Source organism: Barbus barbus (assembly GCF_936440315.1).
Source record: "Barbus barbus genome assembly, chromosome: 3".
In the NCBI taxonomy this organism is placed as follows: domain Eukaryota; kingdom Metazoa; phylum Chordata; class Actinopteri; order Cypriniformes; family Cyprinidae; genus Barbus; species Barbus barbus.
The window spans coordinates 39,370,247-39,398,084 of NC_136731.1; the positions used below are offsets into that span (position 1 = coordinate 39,370,247).

The 27,838-nt window shown below is 36.7% G+C and overlaps 1 protein-coding gene across 1 annotated transcript in view; it reads left to right on the plus strand.

Annotated features, from left to right (window-relative positions):
• The window catches only part of tanc2a (tetratricopeptide repeat, ankyrin repeat and coiled-coil containing 2a), a 146,216-nt gene that overhangs the window by 38,814 nt on the left and 79,564 nt on the right, over window positions 1–27,838 (plus strand). The window contains exon 2 of the mRNA XM_079379852.1: window positions 1,977–2,100. The gene's annotated coding sequence lies outside the window, so the exon portion shown is untranslated. The remainder of the gene's footprint in view (window positions 1–1,976; window positions 2,101–27,838) is intronic.

Sequence of the window (27,838 nt, forward strand, 5' to 3'; positions counted from 1 at the left end):
TACATTACCAAGAGTCAAGTCAGACATTCGACAGTCATAATTATTGACGTTAACACACAGGGAAAATGTGTTACAGACGCCTCGCAGATACAGGGGTAAATATTGTTTTATGTTTTGATTAAAAGATCGTTAACATTAAACGTCTGCGAAACCCTAAGAATTCATAACATTTTTACAGTAGTGCTCTCATTATAACGTTATGTATATGACCGTGTTCTGCATTTCAGGTTTGAGCTGTGCGCGCTGAAGATGACCAGTAGAATGAAGCATTTGATAGCAGGTTTTTAATCACTGGGATTTAACTCATCATTTATCTCATATAAAATACGCTTTATTTATACAATATAACGTTAATATTACGACTTATAGGCTGTCTTCACAAAATGCCCCGAATGCATGAGCGTGTCTGCGTGGCTCTGAATGAACTCCTTTTGTGGACGGGTTCTTCACACAACAACGTGCAGAAACACGGTAACTAAACTAAAAAAAATCATAGCCTTTTATTATAATAGTGTTCTCATTATAATGTTATGTATATGACGGTCCAGTCATAGTTATAAATACTCTGCATTGTTGTTTGTCCTGCTCACGCTGCACGTTGAAGCGATGATCACGGTAGTACTACAGTGAATCGTTTTACTGCAGTACAACTCAACCAAATGCATCTTATAAATAATATATACATGATTATATATAAACCAGCTGAAAGGTTTTGAAATCACTTGTACCCTACCTGATCGAAAAAATCCAGTCTTTCTCTCTGCCGGTGCCAATTTGACTCTTGTAAAAGATTTAAATCCCTGCCGCCAAGATGCTCCTCTGTCGGTCACGAGTTATGGAAAGTGAAATTTAAGTCTATAGGGGTGGTTGGATTTATTCACGCATGATAAAATATTTATTTAAAGCTTCTTTCTTTTCAGATTCTTATTTACAGCATTATCTTAATAGTGTATATTAACTTATTGGGAGAAAACCGGTAGTTCTATGTGAAATCAGACATTTGAGCACCCCCATATAGCCAAAATGGCATGGTCATAACAGCCCGTGAATATTCGACTGTAAGACTGGGAGTCGAATCAGGCTTCTCCTATCAAAGCAATACATCTTCAACTATTCGCGGTCACCCCTAGTTCACACCGTATCGTAATTACCACAATTACGATATACCAACTTGTAAAACGCATTCACTTCTTCATAGAACTTGTAATTGCAATTTGTGAACTGGGAGTTTTCAGAAAGCTATGACTTGTACCACCTGACCACCTCAGATTCATTGTTTAAGCATTAGTGCGATAGTTCCGTGTCTGAGTCCAAGGATGCAAACAGCTCCAAGTACAATGTCACATGTTGTCATTTCGAAATTACAGTAGGTAATTACGATATGGTGTGAATGCAGCATAAGTCTTAGTTAATCCAAAAATTTGCCCCTGTATTCATGTATAGGTACTTTTTTGGAGCTTAGCAAAATTGTAGGAAAAGGTTATTTTCCTAATAAGCCAATGTAGGTAATACTAATAGTGCTTCTTGCCCCAGCAAACACAGCTAACTGTGCCATCAGATAATTGATGCTCTGTTTGCTTTGTGGTGCTTTTATGTCAAGAAGTTGGCAGCTGTTCTATTCTCATATTCCACTTCTCTCTCTCCCCCCTCACACTTTATCATCATGTCTCTAGAGAGAAACTTGTCTCCCATGTGTGCAGACATGTAAATGCACACGTTACGTGTTAATTAAATCGCATGTGTAGTGTTCCATGTTTTTTTTTTACTGCTATGAAGGTTGCACATAGACACCCCTCCTTCCTAGGAGCCTCCGGCAACATGCCACTGAAGGTGCCTGTGGGATTTGTGAGGCTATACATAGGCTCTCAGGCAAGATGCTAGTTTGTTTGGCTCACGATAGGGTCTGGAAAATTATGGCTGCTGTTTTTGTTATCATGCTTCTGATAAGCTTCTTTTGTTTTCTGCCTCTTATACAGAGCTGGTGAGGTTTAAATCTTAAGGAGATGGGACTTGGGCTTCTGCCCAAAGGAGAACGTTTCCAACTCTGCCCCTATATAGCTGTGACCAGTTTGCCGTGAGGCCCCGTACCCCCCTCTAATGGTGAGTTGACTTTCTTTATCTTTATTGGAAAAAAACAGGATGTACAGTGAGGAATCGAGAATAAATCCCACTGTTATTCTTTAGTGAAGTCTTGTAGATTGGTAGAATGGCTTTCCTGTAGCTCAAATAGTAGAGCATGGCGCTAGCAACGCCAAGGTCATGGGTTTGATTCCCAGGGAAAGCAAGAGCTGATAAAATGTAAAAACTGTAACTTGAATGCAATGTAAGTCGCTTTGGATAAAAGCGTCTGCTAAATGCATAAATGTAAATGGTACTCATTTTTAAAAAATTGAAGTGGAAAAACTTTACCTTGGCTCCGCCTCATCATTTAACCAAAACACAGTTGTAATCTGCAGAAGCCATTTAAATTTACATTCTCTTCCATCCAAAGAATTTGTTCTGCATGCAGCCAACAAATAGTAACAGCTCCTCTGACAGCAACTCTGGCAAAGACAAAAGCAGCTATTATGATTGCATATGTGTCACAGTTTTACAATCCTCGTATGGTTCCGTAACTACTAAACAGCGTATGCCATTGCCAACCTATGTAGCTGTTGTACAGTTTTCTTTTTTCTTTTTTACTTATGTAGATGAGAATATCTTAGAAAATCTCATAGACTCTCATAGGCAGCTTTTGCCATAATTCAGATTCTTACCATGATCTGAATTGGGGCAAAAGAGAGATGAACTATTTTTTTTGCACTTTTTGAAGATTAACATTAAAACTGTTCTTGAAGTGCTTGGGTCATATTTCTAAAGAGAGAAAAAAATGAAGCCTACTGCAATGCAAAAACACTTTGGTAAGTGTAAACCTAGTTTATTTATTCATTTATTTTATTTTTTCATGCTTTTTTTCTTAGTTTCTTCATTTAGGATTTCACTTAATTTTTGTATCCACTCTAACTATCGAAGTAACACACAGTTGTTATACTTCCTTGACAAAGTGTGTTTTGTACCCTCCCTGACCCCTTAGTTGGCAAAAACGAGGCCTTGTTCTCTGTCCGAGAAGCACGTTGTTGCTGTGTCCGCTCTGGGCCCATCTAATTATCCTAGTGGCTGTCCATCCATGAAATAGGCATTACACTGTGAAACTGAGCCAGTGTAGCTTTCCTCTGAACAATCATGATAGCTTAGCAACAATGTGGCAGCCTATAATGACCATAACAACAGCAAAGGCACACCAGAGGATTATGGGGGATTATTACCTTTGATCTGCTCCAAAATGGATGGGAAGAGAGTTGGGGGAGTTATTAGGAACTAGGCAAGTTTATTCTATATGCTCTTTCCTTTTTTTCTAGACATAGCTGTTAAGGGAAGATTGTTGTTTTTTAAACTAAAGGAGGCAGAGAGGATGAAATGTAGTGATAAAAGAAAGGGGAAAACAACAAAAACCTCTCCTGAAAGTGTGGAGTCGGGAGCGGGGCGCAGTGGACTCTGTGTTCAATGTCCACTGAGTAATGTTTTATTAAATTGTATTTTCTATTTGTGGGCAGCTGCAGTTGCAGCAGAGTTCAAAGCGTGAACTAGTGTGGGTTGTTTAACTTGTTTTGGGGATGGTAAGAAACCGATTCGGCCAGCAATCTTAACAAACAGCATTTCTCTGGACATAATCCACACTTGCCTGTTACATGTTTAGGGGTGATTTAATTGTTCTTGGTTAGAGCTGCAGGGTGTCTCCTCAGAGCAAGGACACAGTTCAAGGGCTCTTTAATGTTGTAAAATCTCAAATGAGCAATTTGAGTCACAGTCCCAGCACTGGGACCACAATGTCACTCTTACACTTTCTGGGTGAGTCCCATCTAAAATGCCATGAAATGTCCAGGTATATTTCATGAGCAAATCAAGAGCTTATTCGTTCTATCGTTTGTTCTGTAAAGCTATCTATCGTTCATTTTATCATTCTATCAATCCTTCTGCCTTTTGTTTGTTTGTTTGTTTGTTTGTTTGTTTGTTTGTTTGTTCTACCATTCCATCCATCCATCCATCCATCCATCCCTATATATATATATATATATATCCATCCATCCCTATATATATATATATATATATATATATATATATATATATATATATATACAGGTCCTTTTCAAAAAAATTAGCATATTGTTAAATTTAATTTAAAGTTCATTATTTTCTGTAATGTACTGATAAACATTAGACTTTCATATATTTTAGATTCATTACAACACAACTGAAGTAGTTCAAGCCTTTTATTGTTTTAATATTGATGATTTTGGCATACAGCTCATGAAAACCCAAAATTCCTATCTCAAAAAATTAGCATATTTCATCCGACCAATAAAAGAAAAGTGTTTTTAATACAAAAAAAGTCAACCTTCAAATAATTATGTTCAGTTATGCACTCAATACTTGGTCGGGAATCCTTTTGCAGAAATGACTGCTTCAATGCGGCGTGGCATGGAGGCAATCAGCCTGTGGCACTGCTGAGGTGTTATGGAGGCCCAGGATGCTTCGATAGCGGCCTTAAGCTCATCCAGAGTGTTGGGTCTTGCGTCTCTCAACTTTCTCTTCACAATATCCCACAGATTCTCTATGGGGTTCAGGTCAGGAGAGTTGGCAGGCCAATTGAGCACAGTAATACCATGGTCAGTAAACCATTTACCAGTGGTTTTGGCACTGTGAGCAGGTGCCAGGTCGTGCTGAAAAATGAAATCTTCATCTCCATAAAGCTTTTCAGCAGATGGAAGCATGAAGTGCTCCAAAATCTCCTGATAGCTAGCTGCATTGACCCTGCCCTTGATAAAACACAGTGGACCAACACCAGCATCACTGACTGTGGGTGCTTGACACTGGACTTCAGGCATTTTGGCATTTCCCTCTCCCCAGTCTTCCTCCAGACTCTGGCACCTTGATTTCCGAATGACATGCAAAATTTGCTTTCATCCGAAAAAAGTACTTTGGACCAGTTTGGAACTACCAAATTGTGCATAAGGGACATCCAAAAAGGACATCAGTTGGAACATTTTTCTTGTTTTTAACATCGGCCAACATTTAAATTTTGAGTGGCTAAAGTTCTATCCGCTCCTGAGGAGTTGTAGATGCAGATATCTGTGCCACGTGTTCAGTGTTGAAACAAACAGCATGGACCCTTTGAGATGTCTCATTTTAGAACACCTCACGTTGCTCCTTCTCATGCAAGACAAGCGCCACCTGTGAACTGATCTCAAAGACTTTTATTTAAGGCAGGACATCTGTTTCAGCTGTCTGTTGCCACTAATTTATATTTTTAAGATGAGACGGTGTTATTACATTAATAAAAATGAACTATTTAGTTTTTCGCTTCAGAGATGATTTAGGCCTGTATTTTTTGGATGGGATGTTTTCCTCAGGCAACACATCAAGATTCAAAATGTATATTAGTGATCAATATATAGATATTTGATCAGATACGGCAGTGTGGGATACCTTAATATGTGTGTTATATTGTTTACTGTCAATTACTGGTATTGACTATAGTTATTCCATGTGTTTTATGTGTAGAAAAGAAAATTTGCGTACAATTTCAGGTTTACATACTGTACACTGCAGAGTAGTAAGTAAGATGGTATGATCAAATTTAAAGAGGACAACTTTATCCAATCACATTTTAATACAGCTGACAAGATGAGCAGGGAGGAATAATAAATATCACCTTTTGCATAATGGTGCTTTCATTCTTAAGATGCAAGACCCTAAAAATCCCACACTATCACTCTTTAAGGAGGGGAAAATTCTCACATCGGTTCTGTTTACCCAGAGTTGCTTTACAAATTCAATATAACATTGTTGTTGATTTTTAGAGAATTTCTTCTATTTGTCATTCTAGGGATTCAGCCGCTGCTTTATCAGTGATGGTCGATTAGATACTGAGTGCTGAAATCTCCATCTGTTTACTCAGAAGCACTCAGGTGTTGGAGTGTTGATTAGTCGGGTTATTTGACATGGTTGCGACAGCTGCTGGACAAGGAAGGGATTTGATCGACAGAAACCATTTATTTCTCTACGGTCTGATGTTTTATTCTGCTCTCTAGCATGGTATCATTTGTTTGAAAGACTAGGGCCCTTGTAGTGTAATAAAGAGATGCCTGCTTGTGGGTGTCTTTATTTCCAGCAGTACTGCTGTCTCATCCTCAGATTGCTCACCCACGGACTGTTCACAGAGCAGCTGATGCACATTGCACACAAAAACGTGAACTTGTTGATTGACCGACTTAAAACACAGTTTCAAGGCTTTGTGGTGTTCGCGTTTTTATCAGTCCAGCGTTAAACGGTTGTGTTTTCAAGGTAGTAGACAGAAACTATAATGATAATTTAATAATAATAATAACTATTATTATTATTGTTGTTGTAGTTGTTATATACATCATAATTTGACTAATGACAAAGAAATGTATAAAGTATAGAATACATACACTACCATTCCAAAAATATTTTTAAATGACATATTTTATGCTTATCAAAGCTGCATTTATTTGATCAAAAATAAGTAAAAAGTACAATTTTGAATTTACACTTACATTAGAGATTAAATAACACGTTATTTAATAATTGTGTTATTACACTTAAAAAAATCTTTTACCATTTTAATGTATTATTTATTTAACATGTAATTCATTTCTGAAATGGCATAGTTGAATTTTCAGCAGTCGTTACTTCAGTCGTCAGTATCACTTGATCCTTCAGAAATCATTCTAATATGCTGAATTGCTGCTCAAAGAAAAATTTCTTATTGTTATCAGTGTTGAAAATAGTTGCTTAATATTTTTGTGGAAACATAAAACTTATAGAACAAATAGAATGTTCAGAAAAACAGCATTTTTTTTAAATAGAAACTTTGTTTTATGCATAACCTTGTCTTCACGGTCATTTGAATGCATTCTTGCTGAATAAAAGTATCAATTTCCAAAAATAAAAGTCTTACTTAGCCCAGACTTGTACATATATTCCCTTGTCAGTGCCTTAAAAACACTCATGCTTGCTACACACTGGCACAGAATGGAAGGAAGTATGCTCTCATGATTATTGTCTGTAAACCACAAACATTCAGCCATGTTGTTTATGTTGAGGCAGATTTGTTTGGACCCTTGTCATCGCCACGGAGGAGTTCTGAGTGGGCGCTGTCACCGCAGGGGTCTTAGTCACAATCCACTGCTTTTCTGATTCCCTCATTGCCATCTTCTGTAATGCCTCCACTACGTGGTCATGTTAGTGCTGGAAAACCCGATGATTAAAATTTACAAAGGCTTGAATTTCAACACATACACGATCAAAGCTTTTGATGGAATTGGGTTTTTGGAGTACTTTAAAGTACGCGTTTACATTCTTAGTGTTTGCAGAGTTGAGTTGGACAAGTCTTCTGCAAGTCTTGTTCCTGATAATTTATGTGTATTGGACCGTTACGGTTTCATTTAAAACGGCTGTGGGAATGAATGATTGCAGCTGTAATCCTGACATTCAGTTAGTCTCCTCTTGTCCGTCATCTGCCCTTGGTCAGGTGACTGCGCCTGTAACGTTAAACTCTGCACACGCTTTGTCCTCTTGCAGAACCTGCTGTCTTTCTGTGGCTGGCTGGCTGACAGAGAAGAGAGCAGTGTGTGTTGCTCCACAGGGACCTTGCACACCTGCTGCATGGGTTATATTACCTTTCCTAAAATACCACGAGTGCCAGGCGTGCCCAGGGCACGTGGAGGACATTTGAGTGACAGTGTCAAACCTTGGTAACAACATAGATGATGTCCATGCTAATGCGTTAACGTGAGGCACCATATGATAGCCACATGAATCAGCGTGGTTTAGTGATTTATCACAACTGTTTCTCAGGAGGAATTCAAACCTTTGACCTTGATTTAGCTATTTTGTTACAGGAAGGTAGATTTTAAGGCTCTAGGGTGTAGTGTGCTTCAATTAAAACATTCTCAAGTATCTCACAGCCAGATGGATACAATAATATTTCAAATACTTTTTTTTCTTTTATGTATATATTTGTTTGTTTAGTTATTTATTTTTTATGGGTTTGTTTGGTTTATTTAGTGGTTTGTGTTTGTTTGGTTCCGTTTGGTTTGTGTTTTTGTTTTCACTTGGTTTTGTTTGGTATCTGTTTGTTTGCTTGTTTTGTACTTTTTTTTGTTTAGTGGCTTGTTTTTTTTCATTTGGGTTTGTTTTGTTGTGGATTGGTTTCGGTTTGTTGTTTTGTTTTGTCTTGCTTTGGTATTGTTTTGGGTACCTTTTCTGTTTTATGAGATTAAAACAATAACCCTTTCTTCTTAAACCTTTTTAATTATTGTACACTTAGTGTGCAAGCTCAGTCTAGGTGTTTCTCATAGCTGTTTTCTCAAGCTAAAGAATGGTCACTCTTATGTTAGTATGGCAAATCCACCACATCGCATGCGCCTTTCTCCATATTATTTGACCTTTGACCTTGTCCTGAACTTTAAACCTTACTAATGGGACTTTCAGTGTATTCACGTACCTGCAATTATCATTAAAGGGATAGTTTAGTAAGATTTATGTAACATCTAGGCCCTTTTATTTCTCTCTCTCTCGCTCTCTCTCTCTTTCTCTCTCTCTCTCACACACACACACACACACACACACACACACAAGTTGGGTTTCCATGTTTTATGGGGACATTCCATAGGTGTAATGGTTTTTATGCTGTACAAAAAAAAAAGGTTTTCTATCACCCTACACCAACTTCATTATGTATGATTTATAAGCCTGTTTCCTCATTAGAACCAAAAAATGTTCCAACAAGGATTTTGGATATTGCCATCTTTGTGGGGACAATATCACACACACACCCATACTTAAACATTTACTTCGCTATCTAGACTATTGTTTTAGGGACGTCACGATACCAAAAATCTAATAGTCTGTACTGATACCACTAAAAGTACACAATACTTGATACCAAGTCTATACCACAGGAAGAAAATAACAATACTACTTAAACATGAACTCCTTTACTTAATATAACAAAAACACAATATTACTTGACCTTCAAATAATACACACACAAACACGCATGCACTCGCCCGCACACACACATACACACCTATACCCTGAATGCAAGCATTAGTTTAAATTCACTGACATACTGGCAGGATGATTTTTTTTTTTTAAACAATTAGCATAAACAACAATTGTTTAAACCAGTAATATTAGCCAATAATGTGAATAAGGATAATCCACGGACGGATACACAACGAATGAAGAAGCTGTAAGCTGTCAGACAGTAATGTGTGCGTGATCATGCGCAGCGCTTGTGCTTTCAAAGCTGCGCACTCTCATTTAAATCTCACACAATCATATTAATATATCGTCACCAACTTCCACGTGTAGTTCTTCTGAGTGCTTTTAGGCGTTTTTTTCTTTCTTCTTTACCCTTTGAGGACCAACAAAAACATCTCCAGGTGTATGCTCTGCCTGCCCCGTCAGTTCTAGAAGAAATGCAGCCACGCTCGCTACCTTCGGTGCCATCGTTACTTACGCTACTGAAGAAAAACCAAGTACCGGCAGGATTTAAAAACGTTTATACCAACTTTGTACTATAGTATAGGTTCTAGTGACATCCGTAATACCTATTTAGAATTTATTATAAACTACATAAACCTGTGCCTATAAGAGAACTTTGTGCATTTTTATAATTACTAAAAGTATTTCTGCTTATGAGTCGTTTTTTAAATTCAGGATATCCCAGCTGATCCCAGAACGAGGTTTTGTCAGATTTAGATCACTTCTGGGGACAATTTCCTCCCCAAAATATAGCCAAGCAAACCTTAAAACATGCACACACAGGTTAAACACACATTTAGCAGAACGGATTTGGCAGGATCTCATAAAAGGGGCCATAAGTCCAATTTCTTTCTTAACTTTTTCCTCTTGTGGTCTACTGTTTTTATTCAGGGTGCATATTTGTGGTAAAGTGGGATTTTAATCGCTTTTAATATGTCGCTAATTGCCTGCTAATAGCTACTAGTCGGACACATTTCGGAAGAGTGACCTCCAATAAACAACCCCCTACCCCCCAAAAGACTGTTATGAAAGGTTTTGTAGGGCGTTTAGACGGAAAATGGCCTTCAAATTTTTTAGCTTCACCTAAGGGGATCGTTTTTATCTTGTTCAGATACAATAAAGTTTTCAATTGACTTTTTGATGAAGTTGTTACTCCCTAATCCCCCAAATGATTAAATATACTTCAAGGTAGCACTTAAAACACATCAGAGCCTTGTGGTAAGTTTTAAAAGGCGCTAGTTTTTGATGTTAATTATCCGGCTGTCTCTCACGTCTGCGTCTGCTCTGTATGTGGAACTCTGCAGCGATTGCCATGGCGACTCCAGGGTGTGAGTTCTCTCGCAGCTGTCTCTACTACGCTTGTTATTCCCTGTTTCTTTGAAACATAAGTTTTGCCTTAATGAGGGAATAGTTAGACACCTCATAACATGTGTATGGTGTGTTTCGCTGCTTAGGTTGACCTTTAACCGGGCTAATGAGCCTGTTTTTCATATTGAGAGTAAAACGTTTAGTATAAGCTCTGTGGGCCTGCCTGCGCTGCCACTGTGTAATGTTCTTTCCCAGTAAAAGAGGGACAACTTTTGAAGTGATGCTCTATTAGTCTACATTACCAAACTATGTTAACTTGATGTATTTTTGAGTGAAATGGGATATTGGTGTAACTTGGTTTTGTTCATTGGAAATTAATTGGATTTTGATAGCTGGTCTATACTGTAAATGGTTTGAGGACTTAAATAAGAGCTTGGTGATGTGAACAAGTTGTTCATGGTGCGGAGCAAATTATTATATTCTGATGAAGAATTATGAAGATAAATAAAAAAAAAATTCTTTGAAGTCATTTGGATTTTGTGTTGACTTTGTTGAGAAAGGAAAAAAGCATATTCTGCAGCTTTGATACATTGAGTCCATTGCCGTAGGTTTGACTAGTGGCTTTACAGATATTTTAAGCTCTTTCATACTTTAATTCATAGTAAATCTTTAAATAACTTGAGTAACATTATTCCAGCTTTGATGTCCACTAACATGTCTCTTGATGCCTGGAACTAAGTTCTGCATTGCATTCATTATTTATGTTATTTAGTTATTTTTATCTTCAAATGCTGCATGTTACAGAACCGTTTCCTTGAATCTAAGTTAATAACGTGCTGCTGATGCTTAAAATCCATATCTTTTTAAAATATATAAAAAATGCAAATAATGACTTGAATAGATTTAGTTTTTTAATTAAAAATACAGAGTTTTTTTTTTCTTTGTGAGGCTTAATGTCAAAAATGTCTAGGCAAATAGTTCGATTTTTATGTATTTATTTCTGTATGCATTTATTTCATTTTTAATTGTTATTTAGATTTTTTTTTATTGTATTTCTAATTTGTATATGTAGTTTTTTAATTAAATTCTTATATAAAAATAAGAAGGAAATGTGAATTTGTTTATGAAAAGGCTAGGTTAGTTCAGGTCAAATTGAGAAACCCTCATGATATTCGGTGATTCAGAAACCCTATCGATATTTCTGAGGTTTCATGTAAAAGTTCTTGTAATCTTGATTTGAAAAGCAAATTACTGGCCAGGTCAGAAGGCTAGGGAGTCAGTGTTGTGTTGATATGGTTTTCTCTGCACAGATGCAGTGGACTCATTGCATGCGTGTAATGTAGTTGTTTTTAGAGGAATTGTTCCAGTGTTCGTCTCTGTAGCAACAGTGATGTGGACATTTAGTTTCCCATAATGCTGCAGAAGTTCATAAACAATGAGAGCTGAAACTCAGTTTTCAAACCCAGGCTTTATTTGTCTGATTAGCTTCTTTGCTTTAGTTTGGTTTCATGTTCTCGTCGTCTCTGCAGCTTGTTTTTCTAAAACTAAAGCACATTTTGTTATCTGTTGTGCCGCTCTGATAATAAATTAATCATTATCGTCTATCAATCTCCATTGTCTCATATACAACACTCTCACACGCATACAAGATAAACATAAACATGTACAGGTTTACAGCACTTTCACCTCTGTTTCACAGCCATTGGCTGCGTCCAGCTCCTGTGTGTGTGTGTGTGTGTGTGTGTAAAAGTCAGCCAGCGCCACAGGGGATTTGTTGTCTAGTCTGATTGATTGACAGTTCATGTCACCAAGAGAAGAGGCCTCATGGGAGTGTACGGCCACAGGGGGAATTTGTTTAACCCTGGGATTACACACGTTCAGGCCATAAAGGACCTCATATATATTCATTAAGCCGACACCCCTGTCACTTTGACATGGATTTGTGTTATTGCATCAGAGAAATGTTTCAATCATAATGGGCCACTCTCTCTGGGCAGTAAATAGATGCAAAACACAAGAAGATCATTTGAACAGCATTTCTATAATGGTGAGTGTGTGATGAATACAAATTGTGGCTAACATGACATGTCTATATATATATTTATATACATTGTCTGGGACGTGTTTTCTCTATTCAGTCATGAATAAATATTCATACATTAAAATATACTGTGTTTAATGACCTTATTTTTTGTAGTCCATGAAAAATATAGGTTTGCTCTGGTTCAGTTGTATTTGGTTTCGCTCGGGCAGGAAGAACAGGGTGTCAAAACGTCAGCTTATTCAGGAAATGACACTTTTTTTTTTCTGGGCTCCAGGTTTATCAGCTCTGATAAAATGTCAGTTTTAAAGATCCAATGATTCTGGATACTTGGCTACATTGTATGAATATTGTGGCATTAAATAATATTGTATTTCACACCATAGGGTAAATCCTTCATGGCATGCTGTGCTGATTATATTTAAGATAAATTACTATACAGAAGATAGTATTTTCATTGACTTAAGAATTTATAGTCTGTAATCAGATTTGTGTGGGGGGGTTTTTAGTGCTGTTTTTCTATATCGATTTTCCCCATGAAAATTTCTTTCTTCTCCAGCCATACTCAATTCAGTTGTTTTTTTTTTCTGTATGAGACATATTAAAAAGAAAATTTAATGTCATCCTCAGAGTATTATACAGCTTTATTTTTACATTACAAAATAATGCCAAAGAAGTGTAATTGTATATGATTGTGTATTGTGTGGTTCTCTATTTTTAATCAGGGACCTGATTTTAATACAATACCTTTCAAAAGTTTGGAGGTTGGTAAGAGATATAGTTATATAGATGGACTATATCGATCTATCTCTATCTCTCTATCTATATATCTAGAACACTTGTTCCTGTGATCAAAGCTGAATTTTCAGCGTCATTACTCCAGTCTTCAGTGTCACATGATCCTTCAGAAATCATTCTAATATACTGATTTTAGTGTTCAATAAACACTTATTATTATCAATGTTGAAAACAGCTGTGCTGCTTCATATTTCTGTAGAAACTAATACAGTGTGAAATTGAATGCATTCTAGCTGAATAAAATTAATTTATTTTAATAATATTACTCGGATTAAATATTTAAATTATAATGTATATTTCAAACCACAGTTTCTTTATTTTTGTTTTTAACAGTTGATGAATTGTCATGTTTTCCATGTGTTTTCTCTCTGGCTTTTGTTTTGATTCAGCTCTTTGGGTTTTGGGCTCAGTTTCAGACACTCCAGATGTCTTAGTGTGGCCACCTGATACCTAACCTGGGGTCAGATAGCCAGATGCACTGAACCTGCCGGCCCTTTCCTAAAAAACCTACTGAGGTAAATGAAGAGGGCAAGTGGTGGCTCGCCCTGTCGCCCTGGAAACACTAATCATGTCTTCCAGCTTGATTGTGTCTCGGACTGTAGACAGGCAGCATCGATCTGGCTTTCTGATTGGAGAATCACTTATGGTCTGCTGATCTATGTTTTCTCATTCTGATTCACTACAGCAGTATTTCCATATTCAATTCAACCACTGCAAACTCTTAGATTTACATTACTACTACAGCAAAGTGGCCACACATGTTTTATTTTCCTTGCTTTAAAGGATATCAAAAAAGTGCACTTATCATATTTTATGAGGCAATGGACCATGCAGTTCATGAATCTGTGCAAATTAAGCAGTTGGATAAAAAATTATAGTACAATTGAAATAATACTTGCGAATCTGACTATTGATTATGAATTTAAACATATAATATCAAGCATGTTCTGGCTTGTTGTTTTGTTCTTCAATATTTTTAATTAAAATAAATAGCTACATGAATTAATATTAATTTAAACACACACATATATATATATATATATGATAAAATGACAAATCAAAACATTTGAAATGTTATGTCACTTCAGTTCAGATGTTTTTGAAGTGTTTTTGTTGTTTGGTTCTATACAGCCAGCTAATAATAATATGCTACTATTACTTTCCTACACTATGAATTCCCTGTTTATGGCCTTGTTGGAAAACAAATGGCTTAAAGGAATGAAACAGGTTGCCTCAGCATAGCTTGACTAGATTCCACCCCTAAGGCTTCACTCATCTTATTCATTTACGAAACGTGATCAAGATGGCATGAACAATCATAAATCATGCATTCACCTTTGATGATGTTGATGATGTATTTGGCCCTGACTGTACTTTTTCTGCCAGCGCTTAACAATAACATTCATCTTGATGTAACTCTATCCTCTGTTGTGTTTACGTAGCGTAGCACATTCCTGGCCCGTTGCATCAACACGCTTCTCCTGTAGGTCCATTCCCCGTCGTGCATTATCTCGACGGCTTTACCAGACCGAAATGAACAGTCTGAGTTCATGCGGTATCTTCTGCCTGTCTTCTTTCAAACCCCCACTGGTGCTCCTCGGAGCCAAACGCTCATTGTTTAGTACTAAAGAGGCACGCCGATGTTATTGATGGCCGTTCTAAGTAGCAGAAGGAGGAGGAGGATAGCTTGGAAACAGAATCTAGGTCAGTCTGGCCTGCGTGATTCATTGATTCTGATGTGTGTCCATTTTCTGGTTTCTCCCTCTGTATCTCTGTATTGTTAATTGCTGGGTGACTGATCGCCCTAAATCTTTCTGTGGCCGTCTGCCAGAACGGGTTTTTGCTTGGAACACCTGTCCTCGGGCTTGCTTTTAAGCGAGCGGAGGCCTCAGCCTTTTTACCAGGGCATTGTGGGAAGGATGGTTGGAGGAAAAAACACAATAGACTGGAAGTGGACAAACAATGAACCTGCAAGAATGTTACTGAACTAGAACCAGGTCACTGTTTTGATTTCAATATACACCACTGGGCAAAAGATTTGAACAATTCCAGTTGATTAATGTTATTTTTTTTAAATATACTGTGATTAGACATGATGAAATATTACAATGTAAAATAACTGATATTTTTCTAATATTTGTATTAAAACATGACAAAAGATTTCTATTTTAAAGCGGTCATATGACGTTGCTAAAAATAACATTATTTTGTGTATTTGGTGTAATGCAATGTGTTTATGCCGTTTAAGATTCAAAAATGTAAGGTTTAAGGTTCAAAAACATTATTTTCCACATACTGTACTTTATTGTTGCTCCTCTATGCCCCCCTTTCTGAAACGTGCCGAAATTTTACAAAGCTCATCACTCTGAGAAGCGAGGTGTGCTCTGATTGGCCAGCTATCCAGTGTGTTGTGATTGACCAAAAAACTGCATGTCATGTCAACTGCTGAGATTTGTGATTCTTCACTTCAGTGGAATAAAAGAGAGCAAAGGACTGGCGTTTCTTCCAGTGTTTTAATCAGACACGCCACCAAGTTTCTACAATTTTAACGAACTTTGGCTATTTTAACATTTCATATTCAACAGCGAGATGACACAAAAACAATAAAACCCATTAAAAAAATGGCATTTGTTGCATCCAGTGGGGACATAATTACTGATTATAATGACTTATACTGTCTTTTTATCCATTGCGTTGCATCGCGCCGCGTAAACATTACCATGTCTGCATTTGTGATCAGAGAAATGACAAACAAGCTCTACTCTGCACTGCTCAAAACTTGTGTTTGAATAGTCAGTGGCATATTCTTTAAATAAGAAAATGTACTTACAGGCTGTGAGTCAGAAGTGCCAGACTGTCCTTGCAAAGTTGGAATTGCCCCACTTTATAGAAACAGCCTTTGTGCAAGCCAGCATTTTAGGCTACTCTTCCAGGTTCAGGAAATAGTCCTCCATAAAATGCGCTACACACACTCTAATATTTGGGTTGAACTGTTCTGGAACAGTGTTGTAAATACAACTTAACCACTTATTTCTACACTGACACTGAAGACTAAAGTAAAGATGCTGAAAATTCAGCTTTGCATCACAGAAATAAATGACATTTTAACATATATTAAAACAGAAACCCGTTATTTTAAATTGTAATAATATTTCACATTATTTGTGTTTTTACTGCGTTTTTGATCACATAAATGCACATGAGCCTTCTTTAAAAAAATGTAATTATTCCTAAAACTGAGCTTTTTTGACCATCTCTTATGATAGTGCACACTTATGATAGTGGAAATGGTTGACATCTGCAATTTCTTTTAGCCACAAAAATAATCTTAATCAGTTAATCAGGAATTTGGTTCAGATCTGTCTTGTTCATGTTTTTCTATGCATCTAAATCTGAAGCTTTATTAGGGAAATGAATTGGCGCACAGACTCCTGACCAAAGGAGGAAATCCGGCCGTTGTGTGTCCGATCCAGCACTCACCCCCCACCTCCAAAGCGGCAGCTGCACTCTGAGATCTCACAGAAAGACGTAAAGGAAGTCCGGCTGAGCTTTTTGATGTTCTGTCAGCTGCTTACATTCACTACTAGCAGTTTGGACGGTGTTGTAGATGTTTAGCCTTATAAGCTGATGTCTTTCTGGTCCATTTTATTAATGCTTCGATAATCATAAAATAATAGGTTTGAGTTCCATTTCTGGGAGAAGAAAAATGCCTAATCAAAACTCAACTTGTTTAGTGTTTGTCTGAAAAGAGGACAGGCAGCAACCTTATATTGTACCTCTTTAATTGTACAAAAAGCAACATGTGATACTGCCATGCTTTAAAGGGTTTGACCAGCGAAGAGCAAAGTCATAGAGATCACATCTCTGCCCTTCAGTTGGGCTGTATCCTGCAAATAGTAGCATTCTTATCAGCATAGAAGAAGAGCGTTAGAAATATCAAGAATTTAAAAATATTTATTTGCTGCTTTTATCTGTTAATTTTATATTTGATTTGTTTTTGTTTAGTTTTTAGTGTTTTTAGTTTTCTTTGTTGGATCAGCATATTCATAAGACATTTTTGTCTCTGTTTTAGCAGCTGCACATATATGGATTCGGTATGACATTAAACAACACAATATACTATTCTAGTTCTCCATTAGTTTTTGCAAATGAGGAGGTTTGTAGTTTACTTTGAACATCCATTCTGAGCAGATACTGGATGGTGGTTACAGTTCCAATGATAATTTAAGCATCAGTGTTTCTTAAAATAGATGTAAAGATATTTCGTCTCAGCAGTGCATCGATGTCCCTTTATCCCGCGAGTCTGTTGATTTCTGTCTGTCTCTGGATTATTCATGAGAAATCGAATGCAGCACCTGACCAGGTTATTTTTTGCCCGTCGTCCTGAAATCGAACCCCAAGGAAACAAGATAAATGTTTTTTGTGGGTGTGTGATCACGAGGAAGCCAGAAAGATGTTTTAACCTCTAAAACTGCTTACCACACAGAACAGCTTCTCCTTGCTTTCCTTCATATAATCCCAGGATTCAAAATGTCCTTGCATTGCGACACACATTTCTCATAATTTAGCACATTTCCCATATTTTTTATTACAGTAATGCAAAAATTATTGTAATTGTTGTGTTTAAAATATATTTATTTACTTATTAGTTTTATTCATTTTGTTTTACTGCCTTATGCTATTTTTCATTAAATAATCATATTATTAGTTATTTTTTACTAATGAGAATCATCTTCGAGAATCATGAGAATTACTAAAAAGTCAAGATACATTAAGAAATTAGTCATTGGAAATAATGGAGAAAATGATGATTAATTGCCAAGAAAATGATGTCACAATTCCAAAAATCTTATTGGTCATTCAATAAGCTTCAGGTTCTTTATACTAAATGTTTTTTTTTTTCTTTGATTTGGAGTGAAATGGGAATCTTTTCAGGTTTTGTGAGATTCAAGGGTAGAACAAGAAACCATCCATAAAATCGCTCCTGGGTGCTTCATAATAATATGAGAGTATGATTTTTATCGTATAACAAGACTCCTCAGCGGTCAATTGGTCTCAGAGGACAGGTGTAAGCGTGCTTCTTAAGAGACCTTTGCACAAAAGAGCTTCTCAATGTCACATATGAATGCATGTGAAGGCAGTAATAGTATATGATGTGGAGGAGCTAATGGCCCGTCTCGTTCTGGTTTCTAGTCTGTCTATTCATCGTGACCGAGCCCCTCAAATGCTCTGTCTTACCCCCACCATTTTCCACCAGCATGATGTTCTACTGTTGCTATGCAACGCTCTGCTGTCGCTTAGTGAAGCATTAATTAGAGTGTTAAATTTGAATACCGTCGTTATCGCCTCTCAGGATTGCCACGACTGGCATATTTGCACTCAACTTTAAGATTGTACCACAGTGGCTGGAAAAACCACAGATTCCATCCCATTCACCATTACTGCAGGGTTTTTATCGTATGCACAGCTAGAGACTAATGTCAAGAAGCCTTTTAGTTTACATAATCCTCACAGAATCAGCAAAATAACAAAAAATGATGCACCATTTTAACACATTTCACGTTGATCACGTATGTATGTATGTATGTATGTGGCAATTTATATGATTTGATTTCTCTCTATCATCATCAGCATTTAATGAATTTGTATATCTGTCGTTTTATTTTTTTATTTATTCTATTTTGTATTGGACAATTATTTCTAAGATTTTAATTCGTTCTTTCTTTCATACTTGGCAATTTATATGATTGTATTTCCAAGATTTTCTCTGTCTGTTATTGTCATCATCATCATCAACATCAATTAATTAACTTATGTATTGTTGTTTTTTTTGTAGTTTATTTTGTACGGCACAATATTTATTTATTTGTAAATACATAAAATACTGATTCTGCAGTTGACGTGTAAAACATCAGGTGGTACAGTGTTCCTCAGATTGACCCTGCATGGCATCACCTCTGAACAGCAGCACACGGCCAGCTCTGTGCTTTCCCCCTGATTTGTATTCTAAAGGTGATGCCAGGAACCATCATTTTCCTGACAGCTAGAGTGGGAAGTGGGCCGTGTTCCCTCACAGCAGCTGAGAGAGTGTGGACTGGAGCACTGCCACATGCAGGATGGGATTTCAGGAGCACTAACCCGACTGGGACTGCAGCCGCAGAACGGGCCCGTCCTGCCCAATTATATTACGACCTCCCCTCGTCCTGCCTCATGCATCTCCACTCCATCCGGTCACCTAATGTGAGCACTGTACGGCTGGCAGTCTGATCAGAGAATGTTTTTACCCTTCTATGAATAGACTAACCTCTTCATGCTTCATATGACACTAAACAGGCCTAGATTGGAATATACTCCTCCAAAATCAGCATTCAGACTCTTTTGGCTGGTAATTGTAGCTAAAAGTTGATACGTTTAACTCCGCTCAGCATCTCCCAAACTAAACACAGGAAGCTGTGTCACAGCAATGCCATAAATTTCTCTTCCTTTTAGCGGCAACGGTGGCACAATTTATAACCCCTGCCACTCTCAAGTCTGAAAGAGAGAAAGTTCTGTGTTGTGTGCAGAGGCAGTAAGTGGGTAGATAAGGGAACACTGTGTCATTAATCATTGTGTAAATAGTTTTAGGTAATGATGTATAAGCAGGTCTACAGTAGTGAAGGTGTAGTACATTTTCTTGTGTTATTATCTAAATTAAACAGTAGCTTTCTTTCATTGCTTTTAAATGACTCCTATACAGGATCCAAAAATAAATTCTTGGTCCACTTACCAAAAGTGGGTGAATTGAGAGAATATAAGGCCCATAAATATCTATACCAGCAATGAAACTAATATATAGGGAGAAAAATATGTAATGTTTTATGTATAATATATATATTATTTATAGCATATCTGTTTACTTTATTTTACTTTATTTTAAATTTTATTTTTTATTTTAATTTATTTTATTTGTTTTATTTTAACAAACATATATACACAAATTTTACACTTGGGTAAAAAAAAAATCAGTAAAATTCTTTAAATATTTATTTAAAGAATTTTACTGATTGTATTTTTTAGCCAAACAAGTGTAAAATCAGTGTATATATGTTTGTAAAAAAAATAATAATATATATATATATATATATATATATATATATATATATATATATATATATATATATATATATATATATATATATATATATATATATATATATATATATATATATATATATATATATTATTATTATTATTTAAATATTAAATAATTTTACTGACACCAAATTTGGAACGGTAATATGCAGCATATGTATTTTTTATCTGTTAGCTTCCAGTCAGACCAACAGGCTTTATAGTGCATGCACTGAACTGTCCAAACTCACAGAAACTTAAAGCCCTTCACATCAGCGGTGAAAGGCGAGGAGACACCGGCCAATTATTTTGACTGTGTGAATCAAAGTAAGAAGTGAAGCAGGGAATTCTTTAAAAAGCAGCGAGAACAAACGGGCAGGGGCTCTTTTTGAAGATGTGTGGACTCTTTGATTTCAGGTTCTCCCTTAAATCTGTTCAAACCCTCGGCTGCGATGCCTGATGCCCCCCACATCACCTCACATCACACCCGCCCAAAACCCCCTGCTGGCTGACTCTCTTCATGGGCTTCTGCCTGGGCAAAACTGGTTTGCAATTTGTTTAGATAAAGCTTCATTTTCTGGTAATTATCACTCTACGCTGTAGCCTGTGGCACAATCATGTAGACTTTAGATTACTAGCGAGATTAGATGGAGAAAAAACACAACTGAATTCAGACAGTTTGACCTCTTATACTATCTTATATTATGATTACTCTAGAATACATTTTTTAGTGTTGGTGGTGTTGATGAGCATGACTATTGTGAAACTTGGTGAAGCAGCATGTTGTATTTCTGTCTGTTGAGATGAATTGTCACTGTCTCTTGATTTTTTGTTTTTTTTTACCTTTATGTAAACTGTGTCCATAGATGAACTCTGATGACTTATAGGGAGAATAATGCACACTGTTCTATTCTCAGTTTGAAACGCGACACACCTTCACGGCTCAGGTGATGTCTTGGCTGTTTGTCTCGACTGCTTGTTTGTCCCGGGAGTCGTCTCAGTCTCAGACAGCAGTTTCAGTCTCGTTGGCTTGCTTTGCCACAGTTTGTGAGAGTCAGGTGCATAGGTGTGTTTGGAAACAGAGCTGTAGTTCTCAGGCTGCAACAAGGAGCGCTTGTAGTTGGTGGATTTGCCAAAATATGTTTACTCCTGAATGCTTCCAAAGCATTTTTTTTTGTTTTGTTTTTTTTAATGAAATATTGGAGTTTTTTTTATATGCAATGTTATATTAAAAAAAGTAAAGTCGTGACGTATTGTCAAGTATGGTGACCCATACTCGAAATTGGTGCTCTGCGTTTAACCCATCCAAGTGCACACACACAGCAGTGAGTAGTGAACAAATGCACACACACACACACACACACACACACACCGTGAACACACACCCGGAGCAGTGGGCAGCCATGCTGCGGCGCCCGGGGAGCAATTGGGGGTTCGGTGCCTTGCTCAAGGGCACCTCAGTCGTGGTATTGAGGGTGGAGCGAGCGCTGGACATTCCCTCCCCCCACCTACAATTCCTGCCGGCCGGGGGCTCGAACTCGCAACCTTTCGATTACAAGTCCGACTCTCTAACCATTAGGCCACGACTTCCCCGTGAATTCATATTATTCATATGAATCAGTTTATTGTAATTTTAAATAAGTTTAGTATTATTATTATTTAACAAAAATAATAATTTTCAAATTCTCACTATTAACTAACTATTAACTTGGCTATTAACTTATGAACTAACTGCTTATTAATAGTAAGGTAGTTGTTAAATTTAGTTATGGGGTTGGAATAAGGGATCTAAAATATGGTCTTGCACAATAAGGCATTAATATGTGCGTTATAAGCAACCAACACGCCCTAATAAACAACCGGCATGCTTGTAATATGCATGCTAATTGGTAGTGAGAATAGGTCCTTAAAATAGTGTTATCCCATGTTGCAGATTTCATGGAATTGAACTTCTGATTTCACTTTATTAAAAAATGAAAAGCATAGGTAGTCTCTCTGCATGAGTTTGCATCAGTTTGGGTGTCGTTATGGCAATCTAAAATAAAGTTCCCTATGCCAGAAGATCAGGATCAGGAAGCATCAGTAGATGGAGTGTGTATGCTGTGTTTATAAACAGAAGAGTTTGTTCGCTTTTGGAGCTCAAGTTTCTGCAAGCACTTTTAGAGCTGCTCTGTTGTGTTTGGAAAGGAAGTGATAGAGACAAAGGGAAGACGCTGTGTGTTTGCATAGCTCTGTGTGTGTGTGTGTGTGTGTGTGTGTGTGTGTAGGGGTTTTAACTGCATTTCCTCCCTCGCTCTATGTGAGGTTTTCTCTCAAAGACAAAAAATCTGGGGTCAAACTTGCACCAGTGTCTCCCTCTGTAAGTCTTTAGCTGTCCATGGACAAATTAGTGTGAATAACACACAAATGGCAGCATTGACCTGTCCACAAACTCTAGTGTGTTTCTACATGCTGTCATATTCTGGGAATGTGCTGTATGCATTCATACCCATTTCTATCTTCTATTCTTTGTTCTTCTTCTGTATGTGTGTGAGAGAGAGTGTTTTGTTTCATTGCACATGACCCAAACCTCGTAGTCACGAGACGACACCCCTGTCCCCCTCCCTTCCCGGCAAGCTCACTGTTCATTGGCTTTGTAGAGCAGTAGAAAACAAACTGCGTGCGATTCCTGTAACACTGCGCTGTGGGAGGCATTAGTCAAAGGGAGAGACTGTATAAAATATAAAGCTCTGCGGCTCTTGGCTCTTAGTCATTGACGCTCCTGTTGAATCCATCAACCTCAAAACGGTGGCTCAGGCCAGAGACTTTTATATGCCCGCAGTAGCTCTCCTGTAGCACTGTGTGACTTTTGGAAGTGTCAAAGACTTGAGAAGAGATACTTGACTTTACTTGATTGTTTTTGGTCCTTTTATAGATCTTTTTGCAGTCCAGATCATTTTATTAATTAAAAATACACTTGTCATTAGAGTTTAGGTTATATTATGATGGATGTACACTCATTATTAGTGGACAGTTATTTGATTGTTGTTGTTATTGGTGTGGTCAGCCATAGTTTATTTATTTATTTAAAATGTTTATTTTAATTACTTGGTATCAAATATAAATTATATAAATAAAAATTGTGTATATTTATTATGTGTATATATAAAGACAAACACATACAGACAAAAACAAATCTATTTTATTTTTCATTAAAAAAACTTGCTACGTGTACTGCGCTAGGCTAACTGAGACTCAAACACAGCTATTAAAAAAAGGTTCAAACGTTCACTGATGCTCCTGAAGGAAACACAATCCATTAAGAGCCCATCCATTAAGAACAGGATGAAGATGTCCAAATTTTTCTTATCTTGTAGAAATATATATATTTTTTCCATTTAGCACTGCCCTTCTGAAGCAACAGAAGATACTTTCCTGGAAGACAAATTAAGTACAATTTACCTTGATCTTCAAATTCCAAAAGTTTTCACCCCCCGGCTCTTAATGCATGGTGTTTCCTTCAGGAGCATCAGTGAATGTTTGAACCTTTTTTTAGTAGTTGTGCTTGAGTCCCTCAATTGTCCTCGGTGTGAAAAGATGGATCTCAAAATCATACAGTCACTGCTGGAAAGGGTTCAATAATGCAAAAGATGGTGGGAAAAATGTAAACATCTTTTATGTAAAATATCTTACTTAGGACAGTTCTAAATAAAAAAATCAGATCTTAAATATATCTTACATTTATTGATTTATTTTAAATTTATTTTTGGTAATTTATTTTTATTAATATAATTAATATTTTATGTATATATTTATTTTAAATATTTATATTTATTTTAAATTCTTAAATATCTTAAATGTATTTATTAGAATTTTATTTTAATTTTATTTAAATTTTTTTTATGATTTAAACAATTAATCATTGTTTTTGAACACACTTCAATTATAGCAATTTAACGTGAACAATTCTGGCATTAAGGTATAACATTTAATATACAGTGAAAAATGGCAGATGATCAGATTTTTATTTTTAGAATTTATTAACAATTGCAGATAATAAAACGTATTATTTCTAATTATACTTTAAATAAATTCAGCATATACATCACACAAGCACATTATTCTAAAAGTCCCATAATAAGCTATTTTGTTGTTTTTTGTTTTGACGGAGTGCTGTATTTTCCAGCATTTAAATGTGCATATTTGCATTCATTATCGTGCTAAATAAGGATCTGTATTTTTATGTGAGTAATGAAAATTGATCCACCCGTGCCTAATGGCAGTGTTTGTGAAACCTTTATGTAACCATTATTGTGTTTGGTGCCATTAATGGTAGCTGACCGCTACTAATGTGTGAATAGCATGCGGTTAAATTGAAGCGAGCAAACACAGTTCCAGTTAACATTTTAGATTATTACAAATAATTTGTTGCTACTAAAAGGAGCTTGGCACTCCCACTTCACCCTCCATGAAGCGTTGCAGCAGTATTTTCAACAACCTGCCGAGTGCAGTAAGAAAATGGCAGCGGCTCCCAGCCAGACTTCCATGTCTGCAACTAACATGACATCCCTCCTGCTGTGGCCCATCAGTCCGGAAGATACCGTCATCATGATGCAGGCTGATGACTTGTGGCGGGATACCTTTAGACTGTGTGTGTGTGTGTGTGTGTGTGTTTAACAGTGAATTAAGGAAGCCAGTATTCCTGCTTCATGCTGCTTTGATTCTAATAACACCGGCTGTTTCTTAACTGATTGGGGAGTTATAAAAGTTCAGAATATCTCCAGTTTGATGAGGAACATTTTATAGCTGATAGAGCCTGTAAATCTCTGTTTTGATGCCTTTTTGAAGTCTCTGCAGGTGTGTGAGATTTAGGCAGACTATGTTCTGCAGGCTGATCTGATTGCTAATGACTTCATAATCTTCAGAAATGTGTTGATCTGTAGTCCAGTGAGTCACTGCCTGATGAACAATGCTAGGTCAGTACAATGTGTGCATATGCCACTTACAAGAAACAACAACAAAACACTATGGTAGACTAATTGTTTAAAATGATAATACTTTGGTTTTATAGATGTAGTTGACAAATACTGTAGCCTATGTGTTATTACATTATAATAATAATAGTAGTAGTAGTAGTAGCAGTAGTACTCCTCCTCCTCCTCCTACTACTACTACTACTACTACTACTACTACTACTAATAATAATAATTTTTTTGACACACACACACACATGGTGAATGAGTACCATAATAAAATACCATGATAATTAGATAGAAATCAGTCCATGGTATCACCATGATATCATGCCCAAACTGCATGGTTGTACCATAGTGCCTTTTTTTTTTTTTTTTGGAAAGTTAGTTGACAACGATAAATGATGTATGAGTTCATAAATGTCTGTGTGTGTGTGACTGTAAACCCTGATATATACTTTTTCCCCTGAGGCACTTTCCCCCCCCACCATTTTTCTATATTTTTAGATTGTCTGTCCCACTCTGTGCTGATAGCCCTTCTTGTAATCCAGTTGGACAGTTTCACACAGGCCCCCCTCAACTGGGCAGGATTAGCAGCAGACACGCACGTAACAAAGCCGAACATTTGGCTTTGGCTCACCAGGACTCTGTCCGATTTCTGGCACACTTTTGGAGTGTGTCATTCGTCCCACTGCTATTGTTTAGCCCGAACAAATATCAAGGAGAGAAAGCAAAGCACGGCTAAATCATACTCATCCCCCTTCTCTCCCACAAACACTTACAGCCTCTGCCAGCACAGACAGACAGCAGGTCTTCCTAAAGCCTCACACTGAAGACTAGTCACAAACCCTTCATGATTAGCAAATCCACACTTCATTAAAACTGACAAAGTCTAAAAGATTTGACAATGTTTTCCAAAGATTTTTTTCAATTTTGGGAACATCAATGTCATTTTCGAACAATATTTTTGTATTTTTGTTTGGATGTTTGTCAAAAAATGTTCTTCAAATGATGTTTGTTTGTTTGTTTGTTTGTTTTTGTTTGCTTATTATTTATTTGTTGAAACATTTTCCACAATCTCAAATTATAATTGTTTGTTTTTGTTTTTCAAATATTTTCCACAGTCATTGTCAAGGAATGTTTGTTTGTTTGTTTACTTGGATTTGTTTTCAAATGTTTCCACTTTCAATGTCAAACGCTTGTTTGTTTGTTTGTTTATTTATTTATTTAGTTTATTATTTTTTTCAAAATGTTTCCACAATGTCAAGTGACGTTTCTGTTTGTTTGTGTTTTATTTACTGTTTAGTTTTAGTTTCAACAATTTTGATCAACATCAAGCAATGTTTATTTAGTTGGTTTTGTTTATTTGATTTTATTGCTTGTTTGTTTTATGCTGTGTTTTAGTTAGTATAAGCTCTCATTTGTGTTCATGCGTAATGAGTTATCGCACTTGAGGACCATAACAAAAGTATGAATTTGATGGTAACTTCAAACACCATTGGTTCTGATGGAGATGCTGCAGATGGGAGGATTTTGTAGCTCTTCTCAAGACTTCAGCTATATTAAAAAATGAGTGATAGATCCTTCTGCTGCTCCATTGCAGATGCCATTTTTCACTTTCCCAACTTTCAATCTAAGTTTCTCATTAGTTTGTGTGTCAGCTTTTCTACAGACCTCATTAAAGCATATGTCCAAGAATGAGGGACTGCTTTGGGGAATAGTGTTAGTCTCGTCACTCTCATGCTTAGGCACGGTTCACTCGGCAAACAGCAGCAAACCTCGCTACACTGAGTTATGTCTTCTCTGTTCTTCATCAGCTAGAAGAAGCACAGCCTCAGGATAAGGTCATCCTTTTCTTCATCTCTCATCTTCATTCAGAAGCTGTTGCACACCCCTTTTGCTCTCAATCTATCTAGTCTTCTTTCTACTTTGTATGTCTGCAACATTGTAAATGAAATTAATTATGATGGTATTTTCTATCACATTATAAAGTCATCTTGATAGCACATGCATATTTTCCACGTACTATGCTTTGAAACATATTAATTCAAATATTGCATACTATTTAGGATAGATAGCAATGCCCGAACTGAAGGGTGCTCGCCTGGTGTCCTTAGTTCACCCTTCAAGCACATTATGCATGAAATAAATCTACGTTTAACTGTGAGGTCACTTGTTTGAGAGTGCTTAGTTGGTCTAGTGGTACTAATGTTGCATAAGGTTTAAAAGGTCTTATATTTGAATCTCAGATAAGCTGACTTTTTAAGAAAAAATAGCGGGGGTGCATTTGGTTGTGTTTTTTGCTTTTTTTTTTTTCATTTTATTGGACTTGATTCGCTTGACCTTAGTTGTTCAGCATCGCTAACATTTAACATTTAATTCCTCCTTCACTTTTGGCTTCAAGCAGGTGAAGAGACTTTTTCATGACCAGGCAGAAGCAGAAGTGAGAGGGGGCGGCAGGGCGTCAAGTATGCAGAATGAGCTCACTAAATGTTACCACAATAGTTATAGCAAA